This window comes from Choloepus didactylus, chromosome 1, assembly GCF_015220235.1.
Source record: "Choloepus didactylus isolate mChoDid1 chromosome 1, mChoDid1.pri, whole genome shotgun sequence".
NCBI lineage: Eukaryota > Metazoa > Chordata > Mammalia > Pilosa > Megalonychidae > Choloepus > Choloepus didactylus.
In genome coordinates, this window is record NC_051307.1 from 177,236,679 (window position 1) to 177,253,568 (window position 16,890).

Here is a 16,890-nt window from a genome sequence, read left to right on the forward strand (position 1 = left end):
CCAAGTTTTTAAAGACTGCAACCCATTCCATTGAAGCTTAAACCTTGACTGAATTGGGTCAGCCCCTCACCCTATCTGCCTAACAGAGGAAAGGGGAAAACTTCTCTTGTAAGAGATATCACTTGAAGCTTCCTTCATTCAGTTACACTAGTATTGACTAGCTTCAATTTGCCAGCCAGATCATTCAGTCTGATCTTACCAGTTCCCTGGGGCTGGCTGACTTTGAGCAAGTTGGTTGACCTTGCTAATTCTCAATTACTTTATCTGTCTAATTAGGTTGATGGCAGAACCTACTCATTGGTTTATGTATGGTAAGAATTAACTGAGATAGGCCATGAGACAGCATAGCTTAGTGGTTAAGAACATGGCCTCTAGAGAGTCTTGGCTCTTAAGGTAAGTTACCTAACCTGTCTGTGTTTCTGTTTCTTCATTTAGAAAATGTGACTAACAATAGTATCTACCTCATGGGGTTGTGTAGGAATTAAATAAGTTAAAACTTGTGAAGGAACCAGAGTAGTTCCTGGTAGGAAGCAGGTACTATATATGTGTTGGTTAAATAAATCATAGTACCTGATTCATGATGAATGCTAAAGAAGGGGTAGTTGCTATTGTCATTATTATTATTACCATATGGTGATGAAAATCATGACCATATACCAGCAGCAGCAACATCCAGTTCTTATCTTTCTGGTCCCTGCTGCATTTGACCCTATGGATCCCTCCCTTCTTGAAATTCCCTATGCCCTTAGCATCTAAGACCACATACTTGCTAGTTTTTCAGGCTGTTTCCTGCTCCTTCCTCCACCATCTTTTTCAGAATCTTTCTTTTCTGCAGCAGCCTTTCCATGCTGCTCTTCCCCAGGGTCCTATCTTAGCCCACTCTTCTTCTTACACTTAAATAATTCCATCCAGTCCTGCCATTCAAATTATCTCCACTATGCTGATGGCAACTCCCTGTTCTTGATGTCAAATCCATCTCAACAGTCCAGACTCCCATAAGTTCCAGTTGCACCTATTTACCCATCAGCTATGTGTTTCTTTGTACCTGGTCATCCCAGAACATGCAAAAGGAAACTCATCATCTTCCACCTAAATAAACTCCTCCTCCTCCATTCTGAGTTTCATTTGAGGGTACATCCAATTCCTTGGCTGCTCATGCTAGGAATGTAGAGCTTATTCTTGATTCCACCTTCACTGTCAGACCTCACATCCAAGCCATAATAATGCCTGCCAATTTTGCCATCCAGTATTTCCCAAATTTGGTACTTCTCTCTCTTCTGACTCCCATTGCTCTTATTAAGATAACTTCATCTCACATCTCGACTCCTTATGTGGTCTCCTTTCTCTTGGCTTGCCCTTTTCAAATCCCTACTTCATCGTGGTACCTCACTGATGTTTCCAAAATACAAAGCTGACTTTATTCCCTGGATTAAATCTCCTCTGAGACTCCTTTCATTTACGTGATGAAAACCAAACTTTCTATTATGGCAAGCTCTTTATGACCAAACCTCTGAATACAGCCTTACTCTCAATGATTCCACTCCTCAAAATTTGTCTGGATCAAGGGAACTGTCACCTCTTAGACTATATCCATGCTGGACCCTCTGCACAAAATTCCCTCATTATAAATAACTACTATACATCCTCTAATACTCTTCTCATCATGACCCCTCCCAGAAGCTGCTCTAGTCCCTCTCCTCTCCTTTTCTGCCTGCAAATTGGGATCTGTCTGTATTAGTTTTCTATAACTGCTCTAAAAAATTACCAACAACTTAGTGTCAAAAAAACAGCACAAACTTTTTACTTCACAGTTTTGTAGGTCAGTGCAATATGAATCTCACTGGGCTAAATTCAAAGTGTTGGCATGGTTCATTCATTTCTATAGACTATGGGAAAGGATCCATCCCTTGTCTTTTCCAGTTTCTAGAGGCTACCCACATTCCTTGGCTCCCCCTTCTTCCATCTTCAAAGCCAGCAATGGCCAGTCAAATATTCCTCACCTTGCATTACTCTGAGCTTCTCTTCCGCCTCCCCTCTTCCACTTTTAAGGACAAGTGTAATAACTTTGGGTCCACCCATATAATCCAGAATAATCTCCCTTTCTTGAGGACAGATGATTAGCAACCTTAATTCCCCTTTGCCATGTAACATAAGATATTCATAGGTTCTGGGAATTAAGACACACATCTTTGGAAGAGCCTTTATTCTGCCTATCGCAATGTCCCTTTGCATGTTCCCCATAAAACTTTTTTGTCTCTTTCATTCTACATAATAAATATTGTCATGAGAATTTGTGTATTGGTTGGTCTCCCTGACTTAGTTTTGATTTTCTTAAAGTCTTATTAATTTTTTAATCCATATATTAAGAGCAAAAAGCAGACACTCGGTAAATGGTGTCTGAAAGAATGTAGATAAAATTCAAATACCTTGTGACAATCTAGAATCCTTCTAACTACCAGTGCCAAAGACGATTAACCTGTGCCCAGGGATTAGAGTTCACACATGTTAATAATTCCATTTCTATGAAAATGAGTCATCCATTACATGATATTAATAATATAAATTGTATTACTCTTATTGTTATAACTAACATTTATTTTTTCTTATTATATGACAGACATTGTTCTTAGTGTTTTTCATGTGTTAATTCACTGAGCTTTATAAAAATCCTCTGGTGTAGCTACAATTATCCTTGCACTTTTTACAAATGTGGAAACTGAGGCATGAAAGAAAGAATAGTTTACCCAGCTTAGTATGCAGCACCTCAGCGTTAACCATGCTATTCTGCCAACCCAAACAATCCCTTCTGTGGCTAGTCTAGGTAGATGGGGGGTCACCATAGTTAATTTGGAATTTTGTTTATTCCTCGTGAAACTCAATAGCCTTTAGCCTCATGGGTTTAAGAAAAGAACTGACTGAATTAGCTGGCTCCATCTGAGATTTTCAACCAGCCAACTTCTAAGACACATAGACCAAGGGCCTCAAGTGTAAAAATGAGCTGTGTATTATCTTTCAAAGCCTCCTTGGTCTTGGGGAAAATCCTTGGGCCTAACTGTGAGTACACACATGATCTTTTTGTCAGTTTGATGAGAGTCAGTCCCAGGGGAAGGCCGGCATGCCAGGGTGGAGAGATGGAGGGAACAGCACATAAAGTCCGTGGCTGCTTACAGCATCTGCCTTTGATGCTGTCTCTGGGGGACACACTGATCGCATCCTCTCAGTCAACAAATTCTATGTCTTCCCAGCAGTTCTGAAGGGGGAGAGCCCTTTAAGGCATTTTGTACTGACAAGCGTATTTCTCTTAGCACGGTAGAATGTAATAGAAGCCATCAAAGGCAAGGGATATTAGGAGGTTGTTTTGCACGATGGCAACAGAATTCATAAGTTTTCAGGTGATTCGCTCACTTACATCCGTTCAATTAGAGGCGGGGTAAACTAATAATATGTATTTGTTAGTTTGGGTACTATTTTTTTTTTTTAGAGGTTGATTCTGTTTTGTTACAGACAACTTTGTTTAGCAAGGTAATGATATCTTTCACTGCATCCGAAGCTCTTGCTAAACTGTAACCTGGTCCATTTGTAATCTGAAGAAGTGGGGGAAGAAAGCGTGGATGACATTAAGAGGATATCATCATCCCAGTGTGCCTTCAAGAACCCTGAGGTGAAAGGGAAACTGTTTTTCCTCCACTCTATAGACATGGTGGGCAAGAGCCAATATTTTATTTTCTTCTGTGGGGGAAAGGCTGAAGCACAACTTCTTGCCAAAAGCTTGGACCCTGGTGTGTGAATTCTGTGAATTCAGTCTTTCCCTCGGTAGTCTGTGGTGGGTGTCTTTGAAGAATCTGGGAGAACCAACTGAATAACTTCTTCTGATTAACTGATTCTTTATTATTTTGAAGACAGATTTACATATTGTTTTATTTTAGCATGAGCCCCTGTAAGTGTCTTTACCTTCGCAAAATAGAAAGCTAGCATATGTTTGTCAATTTTTTAATTAAACATTATAAAAACCTATAATTATGATAGAAATTGGTGTTCCATTGTTCTCCCACCCACAAGAACACTGCTAATAATTTGGGGTACATGCAGACCTTTTTTCCTTCTGCCTGTGGTGTGTCTATGCCCTTTTTTTGGTTGTTTGTTTAATGAAACTAGAATCAATGGGGACATTCTTTTCTGTAATGGTACCCAGCAGAGTGTTTTTACTCTTTGGATATATATGGATCTGTCCCCTTTCATAATAGCTCTGTAGTATTCTATGGTTACAGTGTGAGTCTTCCTGTTGTATCCAGTTTTTTTCTATCTGAAGGAAAAATCAAAAGAGCACACTTTATATATCTTTGCAAATTTGTGTAATTATTTTCATAGATTAAATTCCTCAGAGTTAGAATTTTGAGATACAAGGGTATTCTCATTTTTTATGTTGATTAAAAAAAAATGCCCTTCAAAAAGAGTTGTATCAATTATCAAGAATTTTCCCGCTTTCTCACTATTTCCTAATGATGCTGTAACAAAACACTGCGAACTTGGTGGCTTAAACAATACACATTTATCTTGTACTTATGGAGTTCTAAAGTTCAAAAGGTGTCTCCCTGGGCTAAAACCAAGGTATCAGCAGGGCTGTTTTCCTTTTGGAACATCTAAGGAAAGATTCCATTTCCTTGCCATTTCCAGATTCTAGAGGTCACCACATCTCTTGTCTTGGAGCACTATTCCTCCATCTTCAAAGCCAGCAATGCCACGCCAAGTCCTTCTCAGGCTACCATCTACCTGGTCCTTCTGATTCCTCTTCCTCCTTTAAGGACACTTATAATTACACTGAGCCCACTTGGGTAATCCACGATGGTCTCTATATATTAAGGTTAGCACTTGCACCCTTAATTCCCCTTTGCCATGTAAGCTAACATACCCACAGGTTCTGGGGATTAGAACATAGGCACCTTTGGAGGCTTTCTGCCTACCACACTCACTGACACTGGGTTCTGTGTCTTCTGAATCTAAGTGAAAATGTTTATATTACTTCTCATTTATTAAAAGTTGATTATAATGGGATTGTGCATTCTTTCATAAATTTATTGTCCTTTTTTGATGAATGGATTGTTCATACCTTTTGCCCTTATCTCTACTGACTTGATTCTTTTTTATTTATTGGAGTTTTTAGTATATTAAGGATATTGATTATATGTGTGTCACATATGTTGTAAGTAATTTTCCCTATTCCACATTCTTTAGGATTATTTATGATCTCTGTACTGAAGTTTTCAAAATTTTTGCAACCACATTCCTTGCTCATTTCCTTCTGGCTTCGGTGTCATATCTTTGAACATAAAATATCACCAACTTGGGAATATTTAGCCATCATAAAGTTGCCTATAGGTCAATCTTCCCCCTCTTTAAATGTCCTATGATTCTGATTCCTTCCTTAAAGCTCTTTAGTACATAAATATGCAAGAAAACCTCCTACAACTTGTTTGCTACAATAGAGTCTTCAGCCAGCCAAAGTGGATTGTGCTGAGTGTCCTATCTTCAAAAAGTTCTCAAGCTGGAGGCCTGATTTGACTTTGATTTAACATTTATTAAGCACCTGCATTTTACTCTTCCTTTGTTTACAGAGTACTTAATATTAGTTTTGAGGATCTTTGTGCATTAGGCATTATAGAGCACAGTAGACAATGGAAAGCCTTTAATTGTTAAAGAAGGGAAGGGCCCCCTCTTAGAGCCCAAAGAACCATCAGCTCCACGCTGGCCCTTAGCAAGTCCTTCTTCCTCCTCAAGCTACCCCTGCTAATTCCCTTCTCCAGAGGTCCTTCTTGACTCTGTTTTTAATCTCTTGTTCAGTTTAAAATGTTACTGACTCTTTCACCTACTTCCTTTTTTATCTATCTTCAATTCTTTACCCTTGATCGGTATCCTCTTGTTTTAAGTGTATCAAGGTATGTATTTGAAAGTGATGTTATAGTTTAGAAATCTACAGAAGAACCCTTCCATCCCCATATTTGACTGAGGTTGTTTCTATTCTGTAGCAAATGTGATAGGCTCTTTTTGGTGAGAGATTTTTAATGTTTTGGTATTATTCTGAAATACAAACTAATTTACATTGTTACACTTTGAGAGTTATCTGGGTGGTGTTCATTTTATTTTAGTTGAAGGGCTATAATTTATTGTTTCTGCAATATTTCGTTAAATATAAAATAAAAATCAGAAATCATATATAATAATGCATAGAGGAGATGGGGCAAGATGGCGGATTGGTGAGCTGTATGTTTTAGTTACTCCTCCAGGGAAGCAGGTAGACAGCCAGGAACTGCATGGACTGAACACCACAGAGCAATCTGACTTTGGGCATACTTTATACAACACTCATGAAAACGTGGAACTGCTGAGATCAGCGAAATCTGTAAGTTTTTGCAGCCAGGGGACCCACACCCCTCCCTGCCAGGCTCAGTCCTGTGGGAGGAGGGGCTGTCAGCTCCAGGAAGGAGAAGGGAGAACTGCAGTGGCAGCCCTTATCGGAAACTCATTCTACTGATCCAAACTCCAACCATAGATAGACTGAGACCAGACACCAGAGAATCTGAGAGCAGCCAGCCCAGCAGAGAGGAGACAGGCATAGAAAAAAACAGCACGAAAAACTCCAAAATTAAAAGTGGAGGATTTTTGGAGTTCTGGTGAACATAGAAAGGGGAAGGGCAGAGCTCAGGCCCTGAGGCTCATATGCAAATCCCGAAGAAAAGCTGATCTCTCTGCCCTGTGGACCTTTCCTTAATGGCCCTAATTGCTTTGCCTCTTAGCATTTCAATAACCCATTAGATCTCTGAGGAGGGCCCTTGTTTTTTTTAATCCTTTTTTCTTTTTCTAAAACAATTACTCTAAGAAGCCCAATACAGAAAGCTTCAAAGACTTGCAATTTGGGCAGGTTAAGACAAGAGCAGAACTAAGAGAGCTCTGAGACAAAATGCAATAATCCAGTGGCTGAGAAAATTCACGAAACACCACAACTTCCCAAGAAAAGGGGAGTGTCTGCTTACAGCCATCATCCTGGTGGACAGGAAACACTCCTGCCCATCGCCAGCCCCATAGCCCAGAGCTTCCCCAGACAACCCAGTGTGATGTAAGTGCTTCAAATAACAGGCACACACCACAAAACTGGGCGTGGACATTAGCCTTCCCTGCCACCTCAGTTGATTGTCCCAGAGTTGGGAAGGTGGAGCAGTGTGAATTAACAAAGCCCCATTCAGCCATCATTTGAGCAGACTGGGAGCCTCCCTACACAGCCGAGGAGCCCAGAACCGCCCTGGGGGGACGGCACTCACCTGTGACATAGCACAGTCATCCCTCAACAGAGGACCAAGGGGGGCACAGCCTGGAAGAGGGACCCACTCGCAAGTCTCAGGAGCCATATGCCAATACCAAGGACTTGTGGGTCAGTGGCAGAGACAAACTGTGGCAGGACTGAACTGAAGGATTAGACTATTGCAGCAGCTTTAAAACTCCAGGATCACCAGGGAGATTTGATTGTTAGAGCCACCCCCCCTCCCTGACGGCCCAGAAACACACCCCATATACAGGGCGGACAACGCCAACTACACACACAAGCTTGGTACACCAATTGGACCCCACAAAACTCACTCCCCCACTCACCACAAAGGCAAAGCAGGGGAGAACTGGCTTGTGGAGAACAGGTGGCTCGTGGACACCACCTGCTGGTTAGTTAGAGAAAGTGTACTCCAGAAAGCTGTAGATCTGATAAATTAGAGATAAGGACTTCAATTGGTCTACAAATCTTAAAAGAACCCTAACAAGTTAAGCAAATGCCTAGAGGCCAAAAACAACAGAAAAGTATAAAGCATATGAAAAAACCAGACGATATGGATAACCCAAGCCCAAGCACCAAATCAAAAGATGAGAAGAGACACAGCACCTGGAGCAGCTACTCAAAGAACTAAAGATGAACAATGAGACCATAGTACGGGATACAAAGGATATCAAGAAGACCCTAGAAGAGCATAAAGAAGACATTGCAAGACTAAATAAAAAAATATATGATCTTATGGAAATTAAAGAAACTTGACCAAATTAAAAAGATTCTGGACACTCATAGTACAAGACTAGAGGAAGCTGAACAACGAATCAGTGACCTGGAAGATGACAGAATGGAAAATGAAAGCATAAAAGAAAGAATGGGGAAAAAATTTGAAAAAATCGAAACGGACCTCAGGGATATGATAGATAATATAAAACGTCTGAATATAAGACTCATTGGTGTTCCAGAAGGGGAAGAAAAGGGTAAAGGTCTAGGAAGAGTATTCGAAGAAATTGTTGGGGAAAACTTCCCAAATCTTCTAAACAACATAAATACACAAATCATAAATGCTCAGCGAACTCCAAATAGAATAAATCCAAATAAACCACTCCGAGACATATTCTGATCACACCGTCAAACACAGAAGAGAAGGAGCAAGTTCTGAAAGCAGCAAGAGAAAAGCAATTCACCACACACAAAGGAAACAGCATAAGACTAAGTAGTGACTACTCAGCAGCCACCCTGGAGGCGAGAAGGCAGTGGCACAATATATTTAAAATTCTGAGTGAGAAAAATTTCCAGCCAACGATACTTTATCCAGCAAAGCTCTCCTTCAAATTTGAGGGAGAGCTTAAATTTTTCACAGACAAACAAATGCTGAGAGAATTTGCTAACAAGAGACCTGCCCTACTGGAGATACTAAAGGGAGCCCTACAGACAGAGAAACAAAGAAAGGACAGAGAGACTTGGAGAAAGGTTCATTACTAAAGAGATTTGGTATGGGTACAATAAAGGATATTAATAGAGAGAGGGGAAAAATATATATGACAAGCATAAACCAAAGGAAGATGGCTGATTCAAGAAATGCCTTCACGGTTATAACGTTGAATGTAAATGGATTAAACTCCCCAATTAAAAGACATATATTCACAGAATGGATCAGAAAAAATGAACCATCAATATGTTGCATACAAGAGACTCATCTTAGACACAGGGACACAAAAAAATTGAAAGTGAAAGGATGGAAAAAAATATTTCACGCAAGCTACAGCCAAAAGAAAGCAGGTGTAGCAATATTAATCTCAGATAAAATAGACTTTAAATGCAGGGATGTTTTGAGAGACAAAGAAGGCCACTACATACTAATAAAAGGGGCAATTCAACAAGAAGAAATGGCAATCATAAATGTTTATGCACCCAATCAAGGTGCCACAAAATACATGAGAGAAACACTGGCAAACTAAAGGAAGCAATTGATGTTTCCACAATAATTGTGGGAGACTTCAACACATCACTCTCTCCTATAGATAGATCAACCAGACAGAAGACCAATAAGGAAATTGAAAACCTAAACAATCTGATAAATGAATTAGATTTAACAGACATATACAGAACATTACATCCCAAATCACCAGGATACACATACTTTTCTAGTGCTCACGGAACTTTCTCCAGACTAGATCACATGCTGGGACATAAAACAAGCCTCAATAAATTTAAAAAGATTGAAATTATTCAAAGCACATTCTCTGACCACAGTGGAATACAATTAGAAGTCAATAACCATCAGAGACTTAGAAAATTCACAAATACCTGGAGGTTAAACAACACACTGCTAAACAATCAGTGGGTTAAAGAAGAAATAGCAAGAGAAATTGCTAAATATATAGAGACGAATGAAAATGATAACAACATACCAAAACCTATGGGATGCAGCAAAAGCAGTACTGAGGGGGAAATTTATAGCACTAAATGCAGATATTAAAAAGGAAGAAAGAGGCAAAATCAAAGAACTAATGGATCAACTGAAGAAGCTAGAAAATGAACAGCAAACCAATCCTAAACCAAGTAGAAGAAAAGAAATAACAAGGATTAAAGCAGAAATAAATGACATAGAGAACAAAAAAAACAATAGAGAGGATAAATATCACCAAAAGTTGGTTCTTTGAGAAGATCAACAAGATTGACAAGCCCCTAACTAGTCTGACAAAATCAAAAAGAGAGAAGACCCATATAAACAAAATAATGAATAAAAAAAGGTGACATAACCGCAGATCCTGAAGAAATTAAAAAAATTATAAGAGGATACTATGAACAACTGTATGGCAACAAACTGGATAATGTAGAGGAAATGGACAATTTCCTGGAAACATATGAACAACCTAGACTGACCAGAGAAGAAACAGAAGACCTCAATCAACCAATCGCAAGCAAAGAGATCCAATCAGTCATCAAAAAGCTTCCCACAAATAAATGCCCAGGGCCAGATGGCTTCACAGGGGAATTCTACCAAACTTTCCAGAAAGAACTGACACCAATCTTACTTAAACTCGTTCAAAACATCAAAGAAAATGGAACACTAACTAACTTATTTTATGAAGCTAACATCAATCTAATGCCGAAACCAGGCAAAGACGCTACAAAAAAGGAAAACTACCGGCCAATCTCCCTAATGAATATAGATGCAAAAATCCTCAACAAAATACTTGCAAATCGAATCCAAAGACACATTAAAAAAATCATACACCATGACCAAGTGGGGTTCATTCCAGGCATGCAAGCATGGTTCAACGTAAGAAAATCAATCAATGTATTACAACACATTAAAAATTCGAAAGGAAAAAATCAAATGATCATCTCAATAGATGCTGAAAAAGCATTTGACAAAATCCAACATCCGTTTTTGATAAAAACACTTCAAAAGGTAGGAATTGAAGGAAATTCCTCAATATGATAAAGAGCATATATGAAAAACCCACAGCCAGCATAGTACTCAATGGTGAGAGACTGAAAGCCTTCCCTCTAAGATCAGGAACAAGACAAGGATTCCCGCTATCACCACTGTTATTCAACATTGTGGTGGAAGTGCTAGCCAGGGCAATCCGGCAAGACAAAGGAATAAAAGGCATCCAAATTGGAAAAGAAGAAGTAAAACTGTCATTGTTTGCAGATGATATGATCTTTTATCTGGAAAACCCTGAGAAATCGACGATACAGCTACTAGAGCTAATAAACAAATTTAGCAAAGTAGCAGGATACAAGATTAATGCACATAAGTCAGTAATGTTTCTATATGCTAGAAATGAACAAACTGAAGAGACACTCAAGAAAAAGATACCATTTTCAATAGCAACTATAAAAATCAAGTACCTAGGAATAAACTTAACCAAAGATGTAAAAGACCTATACAAAGAAAACTACATAACTCTACTAAAAGAAATAGAAGGGGATCTTAAAAGATGGAAAAATATTCCATGTTCATGGATAGGAAGGCTAAATGTCATTAAGATGTCAATTCTACCCAAACTCATCTACAGATTCAATGCAATCCCAATCAAAATTCCAACAACCTACTTTGCAGACTTGGAAAAGCTAGTTATCAAATTTATTTGGAAAGGGAAGATGCCTCAAATTGCTAAAGACACACTAAAAAAGAAAAATGAAGTGGGAGGGCTTACACTCCCCGACTTTGAAGCTTATTATAAAGCCACAGTTGTCAAAACAGCATGGTACTGGCACAAAGATAGACATATAGATCAATGGAATCGAATTGAGAATTCAGAGATAGACCCTCAGATCTATGGCCAACTGATCTTTGATAAGGCCCCCAAAGTCACTGAACTGAGTCATAATGGTCTTTTCAACAAATGGGGCTGGGAGACTTGGATATCCATATCCAAAAGAATGAAAGAGGACCCCTACCTCACACCCTACACAAAAATTAACTCAAAATGGACCAAAGATCTCAATATAAAAGAAAGTACCATAAAACTCCTAGAAGATATTGTAGGAAAACATCTTCAAGACCTTGTATTAGGTGGCCACTTCCTAGACTTTACACCCAAAGCACAAACAACAAAAGAAAAAATAGATAAATGGGAACTCCTCAAGCTTAGAAGTTTCTGCACGTCAAAGGAATTTCTCAAAAAGGTAAAGAGGCAGCCAACTCAATGGGAAAAAATTTTTGGAAACCATGTATCTGACAAAAGACTGATATCTTGCATATATAAAGAAATCCTACAACTCAATGACAGTAGTACAGACAGCCCAATTATAAAATGGGCAAAAGATATGAAAAGACAGTTCTCTGAAGAGGAAATACAAATGGCCAAGAAACACATGAAAAAATGTTCAGCTTCACTAGCTATTAGAGAGATGCAAATTAAGACCACAATGAGATACCATCTAACACCAATTAGAATGGCTGCCATTAAACAAACAGGAAACTACAAATGCTGGAGAGGATGTGGAGAAATTGGAACTCTTATTCATTGTTGGTGGGACTGTATAATGGTTCAGCCACTCTGGAAGTCAGTCTGGCAGTTCCTTAGAAAACTAGATATAGAGTTACCATTCGATCCAGCGATTGCACTTCTTGGTATATACCCGGAAGACCGGAAAGCAGTGACACGAACAGATATCTGCACGCCAATGTTCATAGCAGCATTATTCACAATTGCCAAGAGATGGAAAGAACCCAAATGTCCTTCAACAGCTGAATGGATAAATAAAATGTGGTATATACACACAATGGAATACTACACAGCAGTAAGAAGGAACGATGTTGTGAAACATATAACAACATAGATGAACCTTGAAGACATAATGCTGAGCGAAATAAGCCAGGCACAAAAAGAGAAATATTATATGCTACCACTAATGTGAACTTTGAAAAATGTAAAACAAATGGTTTATAATGTGGAATGTAGGGGAACTAGCAATAGAGAGCAATTAAGGAAGGGGGAACAATAATCCAAGAAGAACAGATAAGCTATTTAACGTTCTGGGGATGCCCAGGAATGACTATGGTCTGTTAATTTCTGATGGATGTAGTAGGAACAAGTTCACAGAAATGTTGCTATAATTGGTAACTTTCTTGGGGTAAAGTAGGAACAGGTTGGAAGTAAAGCAGTTATCTTAGGTTAGTTGTCTTTTTCTTACTCCCTTGTTATGGTCTCTTTGAAATGTTCTTTTATTGTTTTTTTTTTTTTTTTTTTTTTTCATACAGTTGATTTAAAAAGAAGAAAAGAAAGACAAGGAAAAAAATATGTAGAGCCCCCTTGAGGAGCCAATGGAGAATGCAGGGGTATTGGCCTACCCCACCTCAATGGTTGCTAACATGACCACAGACATAGGGGACTGGTGGTTTGATGGATTGAGCCATCTACCACGGAATTCGCCCTTGGGAAGACTGTTGCTGCAAAGGAGAGGCTAGGCCTCTCTATAATTGTGCCTAAGAGCCTCCTCCCGAATGCCTCTTTGTTGCTCAGATATGGCCCTCTCTCTCTAGCTAAGCCAACTTGAAAGGTGAAATCACTGCCCTCCCCCCTACGTGGGATCAGACACCCAGGGGAGTGAATCTCCCTGACAACTTGGAATATGACTCCCAGGGAGGAATGTAGACCCGGCATCATGGGATGGAGAACATCTTCTTGACCAAAAGGGGGATGTGAAAGGAAATGAAATAAGCTTCAGTGGCAGAGAGATTCCAAAACGAGCAGAGAGGTCACTCTGGTGGGCACTCTTACGCACAATTTAGACAACCCTTTTTAGGTTCTAAAGAATTGGGGTAGCTGGTGGTGGATACCTGAAACTATTAAACTACAACCCAGAACCCATGAATCTCGAAGACAGTTGCATAAAAATGTAGCTTATGAGGGGTGACAATGGGATTGGGAATGCCATAAGGACCAAACTCCGCTTTGTCTAGTTTATGGATGGATGTGTAGAAAAGTAGGGGAAGGAAACAAACAGAGAAAGGTACCCAGTGTTCTTTTTTACTTCAATTGCTCTTTTTCACTCTAATTATTATTCTTGTTATTTTTGTGTGTGGGCTAATGAAGGTGTCAGGGATTGATTTAGGTGATGAATGTACAACTATGTAATGGTACTGTAAACAATCGAAAGTACAATTTGTTTTGTATGACTGCGTGGTATGTGAATATATCTTTTTAATTTTGATAATTTCTCAAATTTCTGTCAAATGCCTGGGGAAAGGTTGTATTTTTCTTAAAATATGAGTTGTTCCAGTGCCAAATTTCATAGAACATATAATTGAATAGTAGATTTTTAAAGAAATGTTTACAATTTGAAAGAAAAAAAAAAAAAGTACTTGACCTCACAGTCTAACATCATACCCCTTCCTCTTTTAGAATATCTCAACTGTAGACTTTTTTTCCTCTTCTCTATTAAGGAGACTTGGGTGACCATAATAGGTTTTTAAAAGAGTGGATAGATCCATTATCCATATAAAAGAATGTACCAGTTTGGGTGTATTATGTCCCCCAAAACGCCATGTTCTTTGATGCAATCTTGGTTGGAATCCTTTGATTGAGTGTTTCCATGGAGATATGACTCAGTCAGCTGTAGGCAAGAACTTTGATTGGATAATTTCCATGGAGGTTTTACCCCACCCATTCAGGGTGGTTCTTAATTGAATCACTGGAATCCTATAAAAAAATTTCATAGACAGAAGGAGGTGTGGCAGCCAAGAGAGACATTTTGAAGATGGTTGTTGAAAGTAGACTTTAGCAACTCCAGAATTTGCTTGAGAGAAACTCAGAGAATACCCCCAGATGCCTAGAGAGAAACGTCCTGGGAGAAAGCCTTTTTGAAACACAACCTGGGAACAAAGGAAGAAGATGCCAGCCATGTGCCTTCCCAGACAACAGAGGTGTTCCAGTCATTCTTCTGTGAAGGTACCCTATTGTTGATGCCTTAGCTTGGACACTTATGGCCTTAAGACTGTAACTTTGTAGCCAAATAAACCTCGTTTATAAAAGCCAATCCCTTTCTGGTGTTTTGCGTAACGTCAGCGTTAGCAAACCAGAACAAAGAATCTTAACTTACATTTGGGCTCATGCACGTGTAGGTAAACGCACATGGTATCTTCAATCCAGGCTAAGAAATGCTTTACCCTCTGGATACTTATGTCTTGTCCATAGCACTTCGGATTCACAGAACTAGAATAATAATTGAGACGCCATGTATTCTTCAAAAGCAGATCCATGCTTCTGTATTATTTCCCAATTTAGATCTTAAGCCCACATGGCTCACTGCAATTTGATAAATTCTGTTACCATGGAGAGTTCAAGGCACAGCAGAGCTAATGAATTTCAGCCCCTATTTCACTTGGTTGTATTCACCCTTCCTTCTTTGTTGTAATACAAACATTCCTGGGAGGCTCCTGCCTCAGGGACTTTGAACTGGTTGCTCCCTTTTTCTGAGATGTTCTTCCCACATTGTTCATTTTCTCATTTTATTCCAGTCTCTGCTCAAATATCATATCTTAATAGAGGCCTTCCCAGACAGGCCTATGTATACTATCTGCCCCTCCCCACCCAATAGAACTTTCTCCTCTTACCCTACTTTACTCTTATTCCTAGGCCCAACCACTTCTTGATAAATAATATTTAGTCAATTATGTGTTCACTACCTGTCATATTCCCATGCCGCCCATGATAGCAGGGCTTCAGCTGTTGTTATCTCCAGAAGCTGGAATACTACCTAGCATATGATAGATACTCAATAAAAATTTGAAGAGTAAATGGATGACGTATGAATATTATCATCTATTAATATATAAGAACGCTGAATACCAAAAATAATTAGATTTAACATTTTACCTTCTAGTAAACCATCAAGTCTAGACAGTATGATATTACAGAATATAATTTGTCAGGTATACACCAAAATATAACAACTTTAGGGTATTAAATAATAGCAAATGAATAGCCATATTGCTGGCTCACTTCGGAAGCATACAGAATAGTCAGGGCATGAATCTCCTTATTGTTCCTCTAATACATGTGTCTCATAAGGTTCACCAGTGGATCATTGAATGGCAACCATCATTGAGAGGTAGTTGAAAGCAAGGACTTTGGAGTCGAACTGCCTGGGTTCAAATCCCACTTCTTCCAATTTCTAGCCATGTGTCCCTGGACAAGTTAGTAAAATGGTGGTACTTAAAAGGCTTATTTAATAGAGTAGGTGTGACAATCCGATGAGTTAATACATGTGCACTGTTTAGCACAGGTGCCTGGAAATGTCTAGTGTTCAGTCATGTTAGTTGTGATATAATGATATAAATAGCAGTACAGTAATAATAACAATATGTACCCACAATTAACTTTTTAAGGACCTTATGACTTTGTTGTTAGATCCCAAAACTTTTTAAACAAAAATTTATACGCACTCATTGACATGAAGAATGTTATGTTTGAAGCAAATGGAATGTGTACATATTGGCTCAAATCCACAATAACCTTAAAAGGAAGGGTTATATGCAGGACTTACTGTGGAAGGAATTAGGTGTAACCCCATACTAATAATTAACAACTGGATAATATTTTTTCAGCTTACAAAGCACATTAACCTACATTATAAGTATGAAGTTCTCACAATCCCCTGTGTGGTTATGTTATTCTATTCCTATTGTGCAGATGAGGGAAATGAATCTCAGAAAAGTTAAGTGACATGGTACCCAAGGTTACATTACTGGTAAGTGTGAATTCAGGACTTGAGTCCCAGGCTTCAAGCAGCCACTCTCCTCTGTCACACCATAAATGAATCACCCATTCCACCTTCCTGTAAAATACAAATAACACTCATATCACAGCTGGCAGAGAGATCATGGGTCTCTTGTAACCTTTGGTTTTACAATAGTAAAGTGAGTTTGGTCTGAGGTATTATAGCCACCAAGCATGAGAAATATGGCATAGCTTTGTTCCCTTGATTTTTATTAGTGGTAAATCAAGAATCATTGTCAAGTATTTAAAATGAGATACAATAGAAAGCTAGAGATGGCAACAGATTTGCATATCCATGGGCATGATATGGTTGTTCATATGGAGAATAATTTTCTGACC

The 16,890-nt window shown here is 38.9% G+C and overlaps 1 protein-coding gene across 1 annotated transcript in view; it reads left to right on the forward strand.

Annotated features, from left to right (window-relative positions):
* RARB (retinoic acid receptor beta) overlaps nucleotides 1-16,890 on the forward strand; it is a 783,867-nt gene that overhangs the window by 398,545 nt on the left and 368,432 nt on the right. The window lies entirely within an intron of this gene.